Below are 18218 nucleotides of genomic sequence, written 5' to 3'. Positions count from 1 at the left end.
AAATATTATAGGACATTCTTACACAGATTGACTGACTGAGGCCCACGGTAAGCTCAAGAAGGCCTGTGTTGTTAGTACTCAGATAACGATATAATATATAAAATATAAATACTTATATACGTAGAAAACATCCATGATTCAGGAACAAATATTTTGTGTGCTCATCACACAAATAAATGCCCTTACCAGGATTCAAACCCGGGACCGCGGCGTAGCAGGCAGGGTCACTACCGACTGCGCCAGACCGGTCGTCTATAAGTACAAAGAAAACATCCATGACTCAGGAACAAATCTGTGCTCATCACACAAACATAAAATGTGAATATTCGAGCTTAAACGACACGGGAAATGAATGTACATTTCAGTTCTAGTAAGTAATCGTTTGGGGTTCTTTCTCCATACAATGAATACCGTTTTCCGTGACGTATTCTCAAACTTCAAAAACTCATTATTCTAGGCTCAAGCATCAAACTCATAACAAATATTATTGAATACAAAACAAACCCCGGTTGAACCCATGTCACATTAATTATGCTAGATCGGCCAATCAGCGTCGAGCTGACATTTGTGTGTCGATTGTGATCGAAAAGTCATTATCTGTAATGTAATAAATGAACAAGGAACTAAACATGTGAGCTTATTTTTGATGAATCTGTACAGTCAACCAATTGGAACCCTAGGCCACTCTACAACCATGTCAAAATGACAAATAGTAAGAGATATCTTACAATCTGATTTATAACGTCACTGTGACATAGTTCTACAGTGGCCTAGGGTTCCAATTGGTTGACTGTACATGGTGAAATAAAAAAAACCGTTCAAACTTTGCATACTAAACTACTTTTATTTTATTATTTTATATTGGTCCCATAATAAATCGGATAACCCGGTTCGTTAGTGTCATGCATGTATGATCAAGATATGACAAGTCGACTGGTCGCGTTTTTGACAGGCGGTAACTGTGAGAGGTAACCGAGAACGGAGTTTGTGACATCTTCAGCGGGGAGTGGGAGTGGCCATACTGTACGATAGTACTCTTTATTATACTGTGGCAGTATCGTCTAAACGAACAACGAACCTAGACGGTATTTATCCCAAGCAGACGATCTTATCACTACATCCTAGATACGGCGGCGAGATAACAAAGCAATGGATAAGTACGTGCTTTTAAAGTAAAAAAGAGTCTTAGTTTAGCATTTGCTTAAAAATACGAATTTTATTGTTCCAAAGATAATATTCTATTTAAAATTGTGTTTTCTAACAATGGAGCCAAAATTGATGTTTATAGTAATATATAGTAATACCGTAAATTTAATTATAAGCAGCGATTAGTTCACGAAACGGCTAAGCATATCATATAGTTTTCACCACATTAATATGAATAAACTGCTAACTGAAAAACATCAACTTATCAATTCTTCAATGTTTATGAATCAAAATTATTATTTTATAGGTAAATTCTTTATAAAGACTTTCTAGGAAAATTGTTTTGAACTTGATAGGTTCAGTAGTTTTTGAGAAAATACGGAAAACTACGGAACCCTACACTGAGCATGGCCCGACACGCTCTTGGCCGGTTTTTGAATTATCAAGAGAGCCTTTACCAGTTAGCGGTTTAGCGCTCTCGCGCGCAAGTCCATAGGTATTAATTAAATAGGTACTAGACGTCGCGTTAGATGTATGTACTTGCTAGTGAGAACGCAAGCTGTGCCAGACCGCCTGGTGCGGTGCAAATAACTATTTAGGTTCACTATTGTCTTGCAGACACTTTATTCGCATATTTTTAATTCATATAATAGTTATCGACAGAAGTAACGTTTGGCAGAAACACCTTACGCAGAATATGCTTTGGCATAAATCATTTCCCAGATTTTTATAATACCGGATCGTATGTTGTCATAATGTTGATTAGCATAATAGTCTTCTAGTCGAATAGTACTTTTGCAGATAATATTTGTGCATAACATTTAGGCGGAATAAAGTTGCAATTTGCTTTTTCATATCGCGTCGGATGTGTTAGGGATGCCTAACACTCCTCCTCGCTTTGCTCGTCGTCGTACCTAACGGTGGCTCTGGGACAGTATTTCCTTTTTGATGTTGTATCATAATTCTGCTCTTGTAATAGTATTCTATACAATTATTATGGTACATAAAATTATGCTAAGTTAAAGTCGACCAATGTAATGTTTTGTAGAACAATATTCTGTTAAATGTGTCGTATGCGTGGTAGTAATAATGGCAATTAAGTTTTCTGCAAAATTACCATTCGAGTGTTTCTGCGGAACATGTTATGCGAAGTGTGGTTCTGATCAAAATTATTCTGCCAGATGAGGGTAACCCAACTGTTTACACATTAACACAGAACAAAGAAAGTTGTGTTGAAACGAAATGGAATCAATAAACAATTACCTCAGTGGCGAGCATCTGGTGTTCACCGGCAGCTGGAACACCTGTAACAAAAAAGCTGGTTTTAAAACGTTTGCCGTAGAGTATTTCTTGTGAAGACATGTCCTTAGTACCTATTGGTTAGAGTTTATTGATTTTAAGTTCTTACTCTTACTCAATTTAATTCTTACACACAATTCTTAAAGTCCTTTTCTGGTTTTAATTTAAAACAAATTTTAGAAATGGGAAAGTGTGTGTCTGTTTTTTTATCCTTCTTTCACGACAAAACGGGGCGACGAATTTACGCGATTTTTTTAAGTGGAGATAGTTGAAGAGATGAAGATTGACAAAGGCTACGTTTTGTCTCTTTCTAACCCCCCAACTTCTCTAAAAGGGGGAGGGGGACGGGTTACTTTGTATGGAGCATTTCAAAATTTACAAATTTAACGCGAGCGAAGCCGCCGGTAAAATCTAGTTAAAAAAACAAAAAAGTCATGGACACCTGCCTATTACCATGTCTCAGCTATGGATGCCAAACCTGGACCTACACAAAAGACATAAAACAAAAAATTAGAACCTGCCAGAGAGCACAAGAACGTACAATACTAAATATTAAAAAACTAGATAAAATTAAGAGCTCAAAAATAAGAGAAACAACTATGCTTGTAGACGCCCTCGAACATTGCATACACATGAAGTGGAAATGGGCATTAGATGGACCAAAAGAAGCACAACCTGGAAAGGACCACCTGGTAAACGAAACAGAGGACGACCACAGGTTAGATGGATAGATGACATAATAAAGCATGTCCCGAGAAATTGGCACACTGAAGCCCAAGATAGAGAGAGATGGCGCAAACTGGGAGGACTCACGAAGAGGTCCGCTCGTTTAAATAAAGTATAACATATAGATGTAAGTAGTAATAAGTTAAAAGTGAGTCGGAATAAAAGACTTTTTTATTTTTTTATTTTTATTTATTAAAAAACAAAATAAATGTTAAGTACTCAATTATCAGATTTATCAGATTTTTTTCCAGAGAGACAAATTTAATCAGCATGAACGCGAATCAAAGGTATAAAAAAATGTCACCAAATTGTTTAATGAAAACTGTCTTGAAGAAATTTGTTGTTTTGAATGAATAACTTTTGATTAACTTAGGAATTAATGTAATTAGGAAATCAAACAAAGGGCGAGTAAATTAAAATTTACTCGTGCCTGAGAACTGGGTTATTTCTATTGTGCCATTATTAAATTACTATTGGGCCTTTCCACGAGTATTTAGATTAAGTTAAAAGCGAAAGCGTCATGAAAATTTTCATTTTAAATAAATAATTATTATAGGATATACTTATTAGACAGATTTAGTCCCACTCAAGAAGGCTTATGTCGTGGGTACTCATACAACGATATTATATATTTGTAAGGTGACGGACCCAATCATGGACAGTTTAAAATGTTTGTTTTTTGCCTATTTTTTATATTTTACTGATACATGTAAAAATTCTACCGCTAAGCGTGTTAAATCCTTCTTTCTATCGTTCTAATGTCTATCCTTCTTTTATATTGCAAGCATATCGCCGAATAGGATACTGCTATTGGTTTCCTCACAGTTAACAAATTAAAACGAAGTGTTTTTTCTCCAGTCATGGACGTCAGTTCTCCGTGGATCCCCCGTTATGGATAGCGAAATATGTAAAAATTTGTACTTTTGAAGCCATTGATACTCAATGAGTCAATTCTATATACCCCAAATAAAATTAGTTTGCGTTATTTTAACATAGAATTGCTTCTTGTAAATTTTGGTATCGTAAATTGTTCCTTGTCCATCAAAGGATGTATGCAATTTTTCGGTTTCTGTTATGGATATTCGCAAAATAACACTATTTCTTTATATCTTTGGATCTTCTTATCTTTAATGCAGTAAGTAAAACTCATTCAAGCTTACACCGAGTATTATTTATTTATTATTTTATACATGAACTCAATTCTCTTAGCAATGTTACTAAAAATTCGCCCTGATGATTTTTTCAGTAAACTAATGACTTATCTTGCCGCCAAATCCTTCAGAAATAACCGAATTTAATGAAACTTCAAAATTAAGCAGCTCTATGACTTTTATTTGTGGTACAATGCCGTCAGTTTTTAGAAACTTATTTTAGATACTTATTTTTAAGGATTTGTGTTTTTTTTGTCCATAATGGCATCACTGTCCATTATAGGGTATTTTACATTATAATAATATAAGTATTAACTTGTTAGAAGTTATTTATTAGACTCGGCGCGGGCGCGGCCTTTTATTTGATCCGGTCGGCGGCGCTCGGAGTTCTTCGGGCGCGGTCGATGGCTCGACCCTGTGATACACTGAAGCCCGGTTATAATTTGTCTTGTTACAGAATACTCCGAACGAACGCTCCGGCTGTGGAATGAGCTCCCTGTCAAGGTATTCCCGATGAACTACAGTATGGGGTTCTTCAAAAAAGGAGTGTACAAGTTTGTAATGGGTCGGCAACGCGAATGTGACACCCCTTGAGTTGCAGGCGTCCATAGCTTACGGTGACCGATCTCCATCAGGCGGGCCGTATACCTATTTGCCACCGACGTGGTATTAAAAAGAATACAATTATTTACTGAGATAATGGGTTCTATGATAAATCGAATGTCCATTTGTTTGTTGAAGGAGGTTGATACTCGATATCTTGTAGCTAATATTTTCTATATCACAATATCATAAATTCCTCATCAACCCCTCAATTGCAAAGAGCATCTTTAAATTTTTTTTATACTACGTCGGTAGCAAACAAGCACACGGTCTACCTGATGGAAAGCAGTCACCATAACCTATGGACGCTTGCAACTAAAGGAGTGTCACATGCGCGTTGCCGACCCATTAGAAACTTGTACCTACACTCCTTTTTGATGTGACTGTGTACTTAACACGGGCTTAATTTCCAAGGTGGGTTCGGGTTCCGACGACTCCAAGGACAATACTTAGACGGAACAAATCAGTTCCGTAGATCCCTCCGTCACCAGCACACCGCACCCTCGTTGAGCTCTGGCAGCCTTACTCACCGGCAGGAACACAACACTATGAGTAGGGTCTAGTGCTATTTGACTGTGGTCTTCTGTAAGGCGGAGGTACTTCCCCAGTTGGGCTCTGCTCTAGATTCGAGCGAGATGATATCCGCTGTGAGGTGCCCTACCACACAAAGCGGAATATCATTCGCTATGGCCTACCTCGTAGGTTTAAATAAATGTAAAGAAAATATACCTTTAAAAGACTCCTTAAAACACTTGAATGTAAGTGAAAACATTACAACCGTTTTTCGGAATACACGTATTAGTTTATGCCTGTATATGTGTAGTACTTTTATAAGAAATTTTCGCGACATTTTCTGTGTTAACAAGAAAGCCTTGATATATTAAGGGAAAATATATTGTGACAACTGCCGGCCGCCAGTTAATGAATGTCGAGCAATTTTTCTTGACAGTTCTATGTGGCTACCATAAGTTTTAAATATGCTACTCTATATCTAAAATTCCGGTACTTTTATTTTGTGTATATATTATTAAGGTACAGCGGGACAAATCTCGACTGGGGGGGGGGGGGCAAATGTAACTAGTCCATTTTTCCATGTTTTACAATGTTTGCATTATTAAATAGAGTGTCCACCGGTTATGTGTGGTAGGTGTTCAGTGGATACATGTAGAACTGAACATCATATTGTAATAATGGAAAAAATGGATTAGTTACAACTGCCCTCCAGTCGAGATTTTCCCCGCTGCACCTTATGTCAATTTACCTATAAGTAGTGTAATTATTTGAAAAAATCAAAAAGAATATTCACAACAGTACATTACGATACAAGTGCGGAATTATTTGTATACTCATGTACTGTTGTGAATGGGTGCGCCAAAGTTCTAAAATTGTTATATAGATTATTGGTAGTCCGAAAATGTTTCTCATACAATTTTACATTATAACGATCATTATTTATAACAATTTTATGTTAATAACTATCGTAACTTCGAATGACTTATGTTCATAATGTCATTCATCATAAATACGTTTTATACTAATGTTTATGTTTATATACTTATTGATCATAACGATTGCGAGTAATATAATTTATCATTATATTATTGTTAACAGATCAGACTTTACATGTGACAGTCCAGTTAGGTGCGACAACGAGCGTAGCGAGGAGGAGCGTGTTAGGTTGACCGTGAGAATTTATGATTAAAAAATTTCGACTCAATGATTATTATGAACAGTGATAGTAGTACTATTGATAATAATGAAACAAAATTATGATAAGTAAAATTATGAGAAATGATCATTCGGAGCACAAATCGGTATAAACAATAATTTTATAACAAATAATTTTATATGAGCCAATATGGACCCGTTGTGAATATTGCTTAAACTAGTGCGGAATTCTTTACGTTGCCATCAACAATAAGAGTAGGATTGTTTTAAATGGACACGAGCTTCGAATTTCCTCTTCGTACGTGTATGGTACGACATTTTAGTTCATATGACCCTATGAGATCGAGACTCACAAGAAATGAATTACTTTGCGAAGTAGTGCGGGAAAAATTCACCCTCTGTACTGAAATATAACATTATTTGATGTTCTTTTTGTACGTCTTTCACAATGGGAACGTTACCTGCAGAATTTCCGTTCTTTCTAGCTAACCTTCTGGATAAATTCGTCCAATCATTGTTGCCAAATCATCGATAAACGAATATCGGTCCTATTATTGCCGCTAAAGGCCGATATTTGTAGGAATTCTCGTAGTAATTTATTACCCGTATATTTGACCGCCGGCCCTTAAAAGCCTGTCAAAGAAATATAATAAATCCAGGTCCGATGGCTGTCAAATGTAATGCGTTTAGACTTTCGGCATTAGTGACGGTTCGGGGTATTTACATTTAACATCTTTATTGGACTATTTTAGGCTTTATTTGACGACCGGTCTGGCTCAGTCGGTAGTGACCCTGCCTGGCTAAGCCGCGGTCCTGGGTTCGAATCCCGGTAAGGGCTTTATTTGTGTGATGAGCACAGATATTTGTTCCTTAGTTATGGATGTTTTCTATGCATAAAGTATGTATTTATCTATTTAAGTATGTATATCGTCGCTTAGCACCCATAGTACAAGCTTTGCTTAGTTTGGGGCTAAGTTGATCTGTGTAAGATGTCCCCACCACCTATTTTAGCCTCCCCAAGTTGCCCACGGCTGAAATCGAACCAGTTAGCGGGCGCCACAAGTTTTCAGTAACAGAAATGCATATGGTGTTTTACCGCCATTTATGTAATTAAGGTAGCCTCAATGACTGCCGGACAGGAAATGAGGCAAAAGTCTTTCCGTCGTGATTTTCCGGTTTTTATTTATTTATTTAAACTTTATTGCACAGTAAAAATATACAGTTACAAAAGGCGGACTTAATGCTACATGGTATTCTCTACCAGTCAACCTTTAGGCCAAACAGAGAAGACCAAAAAAGGTGCGGGATATGTAAAGAACACTAAAGACTTGATTTTATTGGACTACGTTATAGAAAAAATAGGGACTTATATAAATATAAATACCTAACTATTTAAGGTTTTTGTAGAATTAGGACCTCCTATTCCACCTGGAAGAAAGCGTCCCGCGGTAGCACCATTCTTAGAGAGCTTCGCACTTTTGCGCAGAACATCAAGTTTTTGCACTTTACCATAGTTTTCATACGGGAAATGCGGATAATTTTGATATGAGAATATTGTTGAGAAAATCACGTGATGTCTACTCGGATAAATTCCGAAAAACTCATTGGTGCGAGCCGGGGTTCGAACCCGCGACCTCCGGAACGAAATTCGCACGTACTTACCGCTAGGCTACCAGCGCTTCGCTAATATAAATATATAACCAACTCAATTATGAAACAGCCCAAAATAATGAGGAAACCATAATTTAATATAAACGACCTATTCCCCAAATATAAATCCTCATTATCCCTATATCACGTCCTTCATGCCTTGTATGCCGTATTAACTTAAGCACCTACTCAAAGAGATTCCTTAATGAGTACCACGCTGATTGGTAGACAATCGTGTTGTTATGGCAACCGAGAATGTTTGAATGCGATTCAAGTGCGGAAAAAAGGGAACTAGAGACGAGAGGAGATGAATTAAGAATCGAAATAAGATGCCATATATTAGAGAAAAAATGACGGACACCACCAGTGGCGAAGACCGGATTCGAACCGTCTTTACCGTCACAGGGGAAGCCGTCGAAATTTCTCTTCTATATGTCATCTTTGTAAGACTAGACGCCTTTAATCAAGTCTAAGGACAAGCAGTAGGTGCTTGCACCTCCTACATGAAACCTTTACAGGTTTACGATATAGATATAGTATGAATTTTCTGAGATGCACTTTTCGCTTTTGCCTTAATCTGTTAAACAAAGGCCTTTATTTCTATTATTCGCTGCGGTTAGCTCCCGTTTAAACGGCACGTGCTATAGTCTCAGTGTAGTTAAAAAGCAACTATATATATAGCAATAAGGTTCAAATCCATAAAAAGCCATTTCGGAGATAACACGTTTTGTCATCTTCAAAAAAAGTTACCTGCACACTGCAAACTGTTTAATAAATTTGAACCTTATTGCTATCATGATAGTTGCTTTTTAACTACACTGAGGCTTTAGCACGTGCTGTGGAAACGGGAGCTAACCACCGCGAATAATAGAAACAAAGGCATTTGTTTAACAGATTAGGGCAAAACCGAAAAGTTCATCTCAGAAAATTCATACTATACAGGTTTACGAAGTAGATACATGTGCTGCCATCTTTACGCAACTATAGCAACAAATCAAATTCCTATTAGTTGAGAGGAGAGAAATTGAAACACGTCGTCTGTCGAAGATTGTCGTCGTCGATGCTACAAAGACAACCAAATCTTGGCACTAAAAAAACAATCAGTCGAATTGAGAACCTCCTCCTTTTTTTGAAGTCGGTTAAAACGGCTCCGCAGCCAATTGTATTCATAAAACGAGTGCCTTCCTAATCCTAAACCTTGACGGCGGAATCATCGACGACGACCGGTCTGGCGCAGTTGGTAGTGACCCTGCCTGCTACGCTGCGGTCCCGGGTTCGAATCCCGGTAAGGGCATTTATTTGTGTGATAAGCACAGATATTTGTTCCTGAGTCATGGATGTTTTCTACGTATATAAGTATTTATATATTATATATATCGTTGTCTGAGTACCCACAACACAAGCCTTCTTGAGCTTACCGTGGGCCTCAGTCAATCTGTGTAAGAATGTCCTATACCTATAATATAAAAAAAAAAAAAAAAAAAAAAAATCGACGAGCCCACTCTCTTCCACTTAAAATTTGATTGCAATAAAAGTGTAGGGGAGAATATTTAATTCTCATAAGGTACAGCGGGTCAAATCTCGACTGGGAGGCAAATGTAACTGGTCCATTTTTCCATGTTTTACAATGTTTGCATTATTAAATAGAGTGTCCACCTGTTATATTATATGGTAGGCGTGTTCAGTGCATGTAGAACTCAACATCATAGTGTGATAATGGAAAAAATGGATCAGTTACAATTGCCCCCCGGTCGAGATTTGCCCCGCTGTATCACAGTATAATAAAGAGTACTATCGTACAGTATGGCCCCTCCCGCTCCAAGCTGAAAGTGCCGCCCACCCCCTCTCGGTTGCCTCACAGTTACCGCCTGTCAAAAACGCGAATAGTCGACCTGCCATATTCACGTCATGCTCCCCGGCAGAACCATACTGTCTTTCGGAAACATAAACATATCAGAAAATATCTATAAGATATCTATAAAATTCTAGGACCATTTGGAAAAATTCTATATGCCTAGTTTTTGTGTAAATCTAATGTCAAAGTGGTTCTGCGATAGATTTTCCTCCCAGCAGAACCACCAAGATATTCTTCCAACTACACATGCTATTTACACGTATACCACATCAAATAATTATATATTAATTCTATATTTATCTAGTTAACAATATCACTCTTTTGATTCTGAATACACAGATTTACTACATGTCAACACAACACTCAGGTGTGTTCTGATAGCTTCGATCAGACGTATGTTGATTTATGTGAGCATTTGAACTATTCCCACGACTGAACAGTTCCACGTGTGTGTTGAAACGAAACTATTATTCTTGACGATTGATTTGAGTCGTTTATTTATAATATGATCTGGGAAGTACCTTAGTTGATGGAAAGAAAAGATACTAACATGCGTTGATGGAAAGAAAAGATACTAGCCTTTCCCGCGGCTTCGCACGCGTTAAAATCGAAAATTGCGGAATTCTCCATACAAACTCCACCCTCTATGGGAAGTGGAGAGAGGGGGGGGGGAGATTATACGTTTTCTCCTCGCATACAAAAAAAAAATCAGTCCAATTGAGACACTTCTTTTTTTTTTCTTTTTTTCGGTCGATTAAAAGAAGGTAGTGCCCTTGAGCTTCGATCACATAACAGTGATTAAGAAAAACAACAGAAAAAAATGTTTTAATCAGAAACATTCATTTTGTTATTGTTATTGATGATTGATATAACAATAAAAATGGATCGGTAAATAAAAATCAATAGAAAAAAATGTGTACGCCATTTTTTTTTGTTAATTTGAACCCGAAGTCCCGATAGTCCTATAAATTGTCACGGCCACGCAAGGAAAACATGCAAAGGTTTGTTGTGGGTCATCGCGCGATGCGCGCGGGGGTTGGGGGGGGGGGGGGGGGGGTAGAAAGAGTTAGATAGTAGCTAAGTTTTATTGATATGGGTATATAACTGTACGTGTTGCCTGAAATAAAACTTTTTTTTTATGTTCCTCTCCATCACTTCAACTACGTCCATTCAAACAATCGTATTCGTACTATGTCCATTCAAACAATCACGTCTATTCGTCGCTCCGTTTTTCCGTGAATGACGGACAAACAAACAGACACACACACTTTCCCATTTATAATATTAGTATGGATGATTAAAAATGGCGAATAGTGAGTTAGAACATTAACTTTTTCAAACATTATACATACTTACTTACTAATATTATAAATGGGAAAGTGTGTGTCTGTTTGTTTGTCCGTCGTTCACGGTAAAACGGAGCGACGAATCGACGTGATTTTTTAGGTGGAGATAGTTGAAGGGATGGAGAGTGACATAGGCTACTTTTCGTCTCTTTCTAACGCGAGCGAAGCCGCGGGCAAAAGCTAGTTATTTATAACTAACCAGTCTTACAACCTAAGAAGAAAACTTTTCAACTTAATACATACAACGAACTCCTGTCATGAATTTATTCATTGAGTGAACTCAAACTTCTAACACAAACTTCGAAACACTATACTGGCGACTGAAGTCATATTGCCATCTCTATCATGCTGATAGAGACCCAGTAAGAGAGAGAGGGATAGTACTATAACATCAGTCGCCACTTGAAATTGCGGCAAGTACAAACATCTTATTCTTTGTATAGAAAACTTCTAAGAGACACTGGCTTATCCAAAAACGCGTAAGTTAATAATAAGTTGCGGAAAACTTGTCGACCAAAAAATATTCCAAAGTTTTTGTGAGTCAAAGAGTCGAACGGTTAAGAATATAAGAATATGCTACTGGACTCATATCGAATTGCCATTTTTTATTTCGATTTTTTTAGGGAATTTTAGGTCATTTGTACTCAGAATCACGAGTACTTTCAATCTCACTGGGAGACAAAAAGTGCCCCAGAATTTCCATTCATTTTTGTTACTTTCCTCTTTTGTTACCCCACACAACATGTACGGAAAATTATAACAAAATAAGAAAAAATCGTATGGGACAATCGCGGGGGGCGGTTTTTTTATCTTTATAGATTTTGGATATTAAAAGTGTATGATGACTACGTATTTTCGATTAAAAATGTGTGTATATTTTATTTTATTGTGACAAAGACCACTTTGCAGGCTAGCATGCACCGGGCCCAGGATCGAGTGGCGTGGAGACTACTGGTGAAGAGTGTCCACATTCGTCACGTCTCATTTTACACATTTTCATACCTTACCAGAGGGATTACTCGTACTAATAGAGGGATAGGCAGAGATCACGGATTTGTATATGCCGCGATTGAGATTACTTCGCCAGGAAAATTAACATTTCCATGCACAGGCATTTTGAAAGAACGATCATGATTTATAGTAATTATGATTGTTTAACAAAATGTATATTTGGCTCCAAAATAAAGTAACAGAAAAACCATAAGATTCTCATGACATTTTGTAACTAGGTTATTTCTAATATGTGAATTAATATGTATGTATCTATATAAAATAAATAAAAATGTATGTTTATAATACAACGTGTTTCCGGTAACACTCAAACCCTCAGACACCCCAACTGATTTTTATTTTTTTTAACTCTTCTTTTAATCTGATGATTTTTTTTAAATGAATTTTTAATTTTATGTACAGCCCTACTTGACTTTTAGCTCTACACTCAATAAAATAATTGCTAACTTCCACCATAAACCATAAAACTATTTATTTGTGTACGTTACTGCAACGACATAAGGTTTACTAATAGACAGCTAAGATGTCACTGTAAAACACTTTAAAGCTTTGTCACAGTAAACTTCAAATTGGACAGGTAATCGCAGTAAGCAAATTTAAACCCCATATTCAAAATGACAAGGTTGTAATTAGGTACGAGTTCAATTTGTTATGACTTATGATAAACATTAAGATTAAACTGACAAACAACGTCAAACTCGTAGCGGAAAAAATAATCGTCCAAGTAACCAGCCAGTATTAATACCCCTAAATACTGAAAAAGGTAAACAACCTCTAGCAATGCGATGTACACAATGTTGTCTTACGAGTACAATAGAATAGGCACGTAAAAAATAATTTAAATAAAAATATTACCCCCATCAAGATATAGCTCAATCGATTCTACTCTCGATTCTGAACAAACTGTTTTCAGGTTTTTAGTGTTAAGTGAAACACGGTGTATATTATTTGTATGTATATTTGTATTTATATTTGTGTATAAGTATACTTGTAATGATATGAATGTATTATATTTATGTATTATATTTATGTATTATATTGATTGTATGTAAATAATATTGCTATACTTGTCAATAGTTGTCATGCTTTCTAAATTTATATTTCTCACTGCATCCACATTCGCGAATTTCTGTTTGGCCCTATGGTTGACTGGTAGAGAATGCCTCAAGGCATTAAGTCCGCCATTTGTACTTTTTTTCCAATTGTGCAATAAAGTTTAAATAAATAAATAAATAAATATAAGTATATCGTCGCCTAGCACCCATAGTACAAGGTTTGCTGAGTTTGGGGCTAGCTTGATTTGTTTAAGGCGTCTCCATCTATTTATATTAGAGCATTTCTTTTGTTTTTGCCAATATTTTTTTTTTATTGACAATTTTTTTAACTACTAGGATTGAAAAGGCTAGTAATTCTGAGTAGAAACATCATTTTTTTTTTTCAAAAATATCACACTTCATAAATGTGGCAAAAAAAAGAAATGCTCATTAACACTAGCTTTTGCCCGCGTCTTCACTCGCGTTAAATTCGAAAATTGTGCAATGTTCCATACAAACTTCCACCACTCATTTTATAAGTGGGGGGTTAGAAAGAGACAAAAAGTAGCCTATGTCACTTTCCATCTCTTCAACTATCTTCACTTAAAAAATCACGTCAATTCGTCGCTCCGTTTTGCCGTGAAAGACGGACAAACAAACAGACACACACACTTTCCCATTTATAATATTAGTATGGAAGTATGGATTAATATTTTAATATTATTTCAGTGGCAAATCTTTTGATACGACTCAATAAGCGATCGGAACACGCTTTCAAACTTTTCGGCGACGATCCAGACAGGTCAATGACCCCTACCTATTCTATTTGTCACAGTTTCATAACTACATATAGGTCCCAAATATTGGACGAATTCTCATTTGAATGCGCGCCAAGCGAATTGTACATTTAAAATTAATGTCTTAAAACCCAATTTCCCGTGAAAATGCTGATAGAATTAATGAAACGAGAATTGCGGATCGATGCCATTGAAATTTGAGACTTAAGCTGTTTGGATAAGTTGTAGTTTTGCGTGGTGTATAAACTAGGGTTGCCACTAGTATGATTTCAATAAAAGTAGTGTATCTTGAAAACGTAGCGGATCGCTGAGACGTCGGTTGTGCTCCTTATTGAATACAGCTAGGGTTGTCACTATACAGGTTAAACTTTCGTGAGACATATTCAAATAATTAATGAATCTACGGTTGTACTCACGTTATTATATCGCTATTGCTGCGACATGTTTCGGGCCAATTCGGGGGCCCCTCTTCAGGCATATAGGAGTTCACGCGGCGGATAAACTCTGTGGACCTATTGGTATATTTTGAGACTTTCTTTTGTTATTCACAAATAGCAACCGTAATTATGATTGTTGAAACCATAGCGTGCAGTATTACATCGCAAATATGAAAATTGACAAGAATAAGGGCCAGGTTGCATCAACCACAGACACATGATTGTCACGCAGCAGATGTATATGGAACTTCCCATACAATAAAATTTGACGAACGCTTTAACAGTGACGGGCTTTTTCAGAATTTGGGACCCCCCAATTAGCGTAAGTTGTTAACAAAAATTAACTCACTGTCAGTTTTGTGATGATAACTAAGCATGTCGATAAAAATATTGTTTTTGTGTTAGTTACATTTTTTTTTTTTTTTTTTTTATGAAAATAGGCAGCAAACGAGCAGACGAGCCGCCTGATGGTAAGCAGTCATCGCCGCCCATGGACATAAGCAACATCAGGGGAGCCACTTATGCGTTGCCGACCTTTGAGAACCCTAAATACCTGCTTAAATAAACTTACATAAACTTTAAGCGATAATCTACATTCAGAATGTGAAAAAAGTAAATTTTTAGATATTATTTTATGATAATTTGTCGTCACAAAACTGACGGCGAATAAATTTTTGTTAACGACTTGCGCTAATTGGGGACACCTTATTCTTCCTACCCTTATCCCACGTTATGTGGGGTCTCTTCCATTCTCCTCTATCTTTCGTCATCTCAACACTCACATCTTTCTTGCAATAAACGATTTGATGCAACCGGCCCTAAGTCTGAAAATACACATACATTATGATACATATACTTTCACCGAAAAATAAAAACAATGAATAACACGACCTTCCAATTTCCCTTAATTTAAAGCATGACTGATTTCATTTCTGGCCTGAAGTTTGATTGATGATGATTGGTTGTTTATTTTGGTATTTCAAAGCAAATAAACACCGTATACATCATATTGGTCTCAATCAGTTCATATAAATGCGCATAACATTATGTTTTCGGACGCGGTAGGATTATTGCAATTTATTTGTGGAAAGTGGGATTAGATAGGAGATGTGTGGCGAGGTTAATCTGTTTTCAAGTGGGATATGAAATAGTACACTACGATACCATCGCCACTCGTTTCGAATTCCCTGCGCACATGTATCGTACCACGTTTTTCAGTACGGATGACAAGAAATGAACTACTTCTTGCTAAAAAAATACCATCTGTGTAGAAAAAAATGCGTGTCAGTCCCTTGAGTGTTTATGATTCTTGTGCTGTTACAATTAAATATCACGTAACGAGGCATAATTAATGTTTTTGTTGACTTACAAAAAATGACACCCGAAAGCTGCAAGCTGCGATTAAAGACGGACAACTCAGTGGATTTTACTGAGTTCATTTGACACACTACCTACATACGTTTGCTTGATCTATAGTGTATATGACATCTACGGGCGTCATGTATGTATGTATTGTAAGTATTTTTTTATGTTTTTTAAATGTCGAAAAGTATAGAATATTTTGACAACCCTATCCAGTTTTACGAGAATCGTTTTTATGCTGATTGCGTTATGGAAAACACACTCGTTGAACGAAACTCGCCAGGGACAGACGAATGCAATACTTTACGAACTTATTGACCTATTGAGAACTTTAGTGCAATGAGATTGGGGTTATTTTTGGTTAAGTTGCTGAGTTCAATGACAGATAACTTCTGTTAGACAAAAGAAATCCATACTATAAATAATATTATAAATGAGAAAGTGTGTGTGTCTGTTTGTTGTTGCTAGCAGTAAAGTTAGAAGGGAGAGGTGTGGGATTTAAGTTAGCCAGGTTTATCCATCATAGCGTTCCTACATCTAGATTTCTAGACCACAATTCATAACATTCGACCTTCTCTAGATATTTAATCAAGCAACAAAAACTAGGACACATAAATGAAACCAACTCATAAGGGACTTCTTTTACGAACAAACAAAATTAAACCTTACTATGCTTAAAATATACAGCATTATACTAACCGGGAAATGTGGGTAGTTGAAACTTTATGTGTAAAAGTTGTTCTGTTATTAAACTGCTGCAACTGAGTTTATATCAAAGAGGATCGAATATAAGAATTACTGTTAAAATAAAATGTGTAGTCTGAGTGCATAAACTGCCATCTATCGACACAGGCTTGAAACTTTTAAACCTCAGTTTTGACAATTTGGCCGATATTCTTAACTTAAAATGTGTTAAAATTGTCAAAATATTAGCGCATCTAGACGTCCTCTTGATGGTTCGGAGCTACGTTTCTGTCAACTTAGACATCTATACAGGGTGTAAACCTAATACGGGCGAACCTCTTAACGGTGGTGAGTATAGGACGTATAAAATGTAATTAGATAACTTTTACTTAAAATTGAAATATTTTTTTTATCCATACAAATTAATTCGGCCCGCAACGTAATGCAAACATACTCCCGTTAAACGCTCGTTGACAGTTGTCATTGATTGTCATCGCAACCACGTTTACAGTACATTGCTGCTGAGATTTTTTTCAAAAATTCATTATGGGGTGAAAATTAAGAGTAAATCAAAAACACCTCTTAATTAATGATAACAGTATTGAATAATACGCCTGGTTTCATTTATCGCCCTTATTACGTTTACGCACTGTATGTACAAGCCATACTTTGCTTGCAAGGCTTATTACAAAGTCGAGGACTATTTGACAGACAAACGTGCACGGCCCGAACCAGGAACTACAAAAAACGAATAGCAATTAAAATAATTGTATTATGTATAGAGGACACAGTTCAGATAAGAAAGCACATCAAATATTTTATATTTTATGTTGTGTAGGTAAATTACATATTTAATGATATTGAGGTTCATATTATCTTTTTCTTCTGTGACAATTTGATATGTTTTCTCTGAAGAAGAACGACGTATATAATATAATTTATAATATAATTAATAATAAATTATATTATAAGCAATAATATAATTTATTGAAACTAATTTCCATAGAGTACCTAGTCTGTTCATATTCTTTGATGAATACTTTTGCATGTTAAATTGTATCTTGTTATTTAATGCATGTTAATTATAAGATGTAATGTTTTGAAAAGAAGTTGCCCGCCGAGTTTCTTGCCGGTCCCATAGTGGATACCCCCCTCCCAACTGAGGGGGACTGAAATCTTCTCGAGGCTGAGGCGTAGGGTTAGAGCCGGCGTAGCTTTATTTGATGTTCATATGCGCATTGTAATATGCCTACTTGAAAAATAAATATTTCATTTTCATTTTCATTTCATTTTCATTTGCATATTGACTTGAAGGTTAACTACTAACAGCGCCATCTGTTGTCTATATTGTGTAACCTATACGGTCATGTCACTATCCGTCGAGTATTTAAAAAAAATTGTCATTGCAACGGCTTCTCGTTTTATTTCGTCATTTATATGTCTTTGGCT

General features: G+C 36.3%; 2 protein-coding genes across 3 annotated transcripts in view; one reads left to right on the top strand and one right to left on the bottom strand.

Moving 5' to 3' along the window:
- LOC125228147 (somatostatin receptor type 2) overlaps positions 1–18218 on the bottom strand; it is a 300930-nt gene that overhangs the window by 53636 nt on the left and 229076 nt on the right. For both annotated transcript variants that reach the window (XM_048132603.1, XM_048132602.1), the window contains one exon: positions 2410–2450. The gene's annotated coding sequence lies outside the window, so the exon portion shown is untranslated. The remainder of the gene's footprint in view (positions 1–2409; positions 2451–18218) is intronic.
- Positions 1–18218, top strand: part of LOC125228094 — a 64053-nt gene that overhangs the window by 25985 nt on the left and 19850 nt on the right. The window lies entirely within an intron of this gene.

Source organism: Leguminivora glycinivorella, chromosome 7 (assembly GCF_023078275.1).
Source record: "Leguminivora glycinivorella isolate SPB_JAAS2020 chromosome 7, LegGlyc_1.1, whole genome shotgun sequence".
NCBI classification, from domain to species: Eukaryota; Metazoa; Arthropoda; class Insecta; order Lepidoptera; family Tortricidae; genus Leguminivora; species Leguminivora glycinivorella.
Note: the sequence above shows the minus strand (reverse complement) of the source record. Positions and strands in the feature narration are given on the sequence as shown.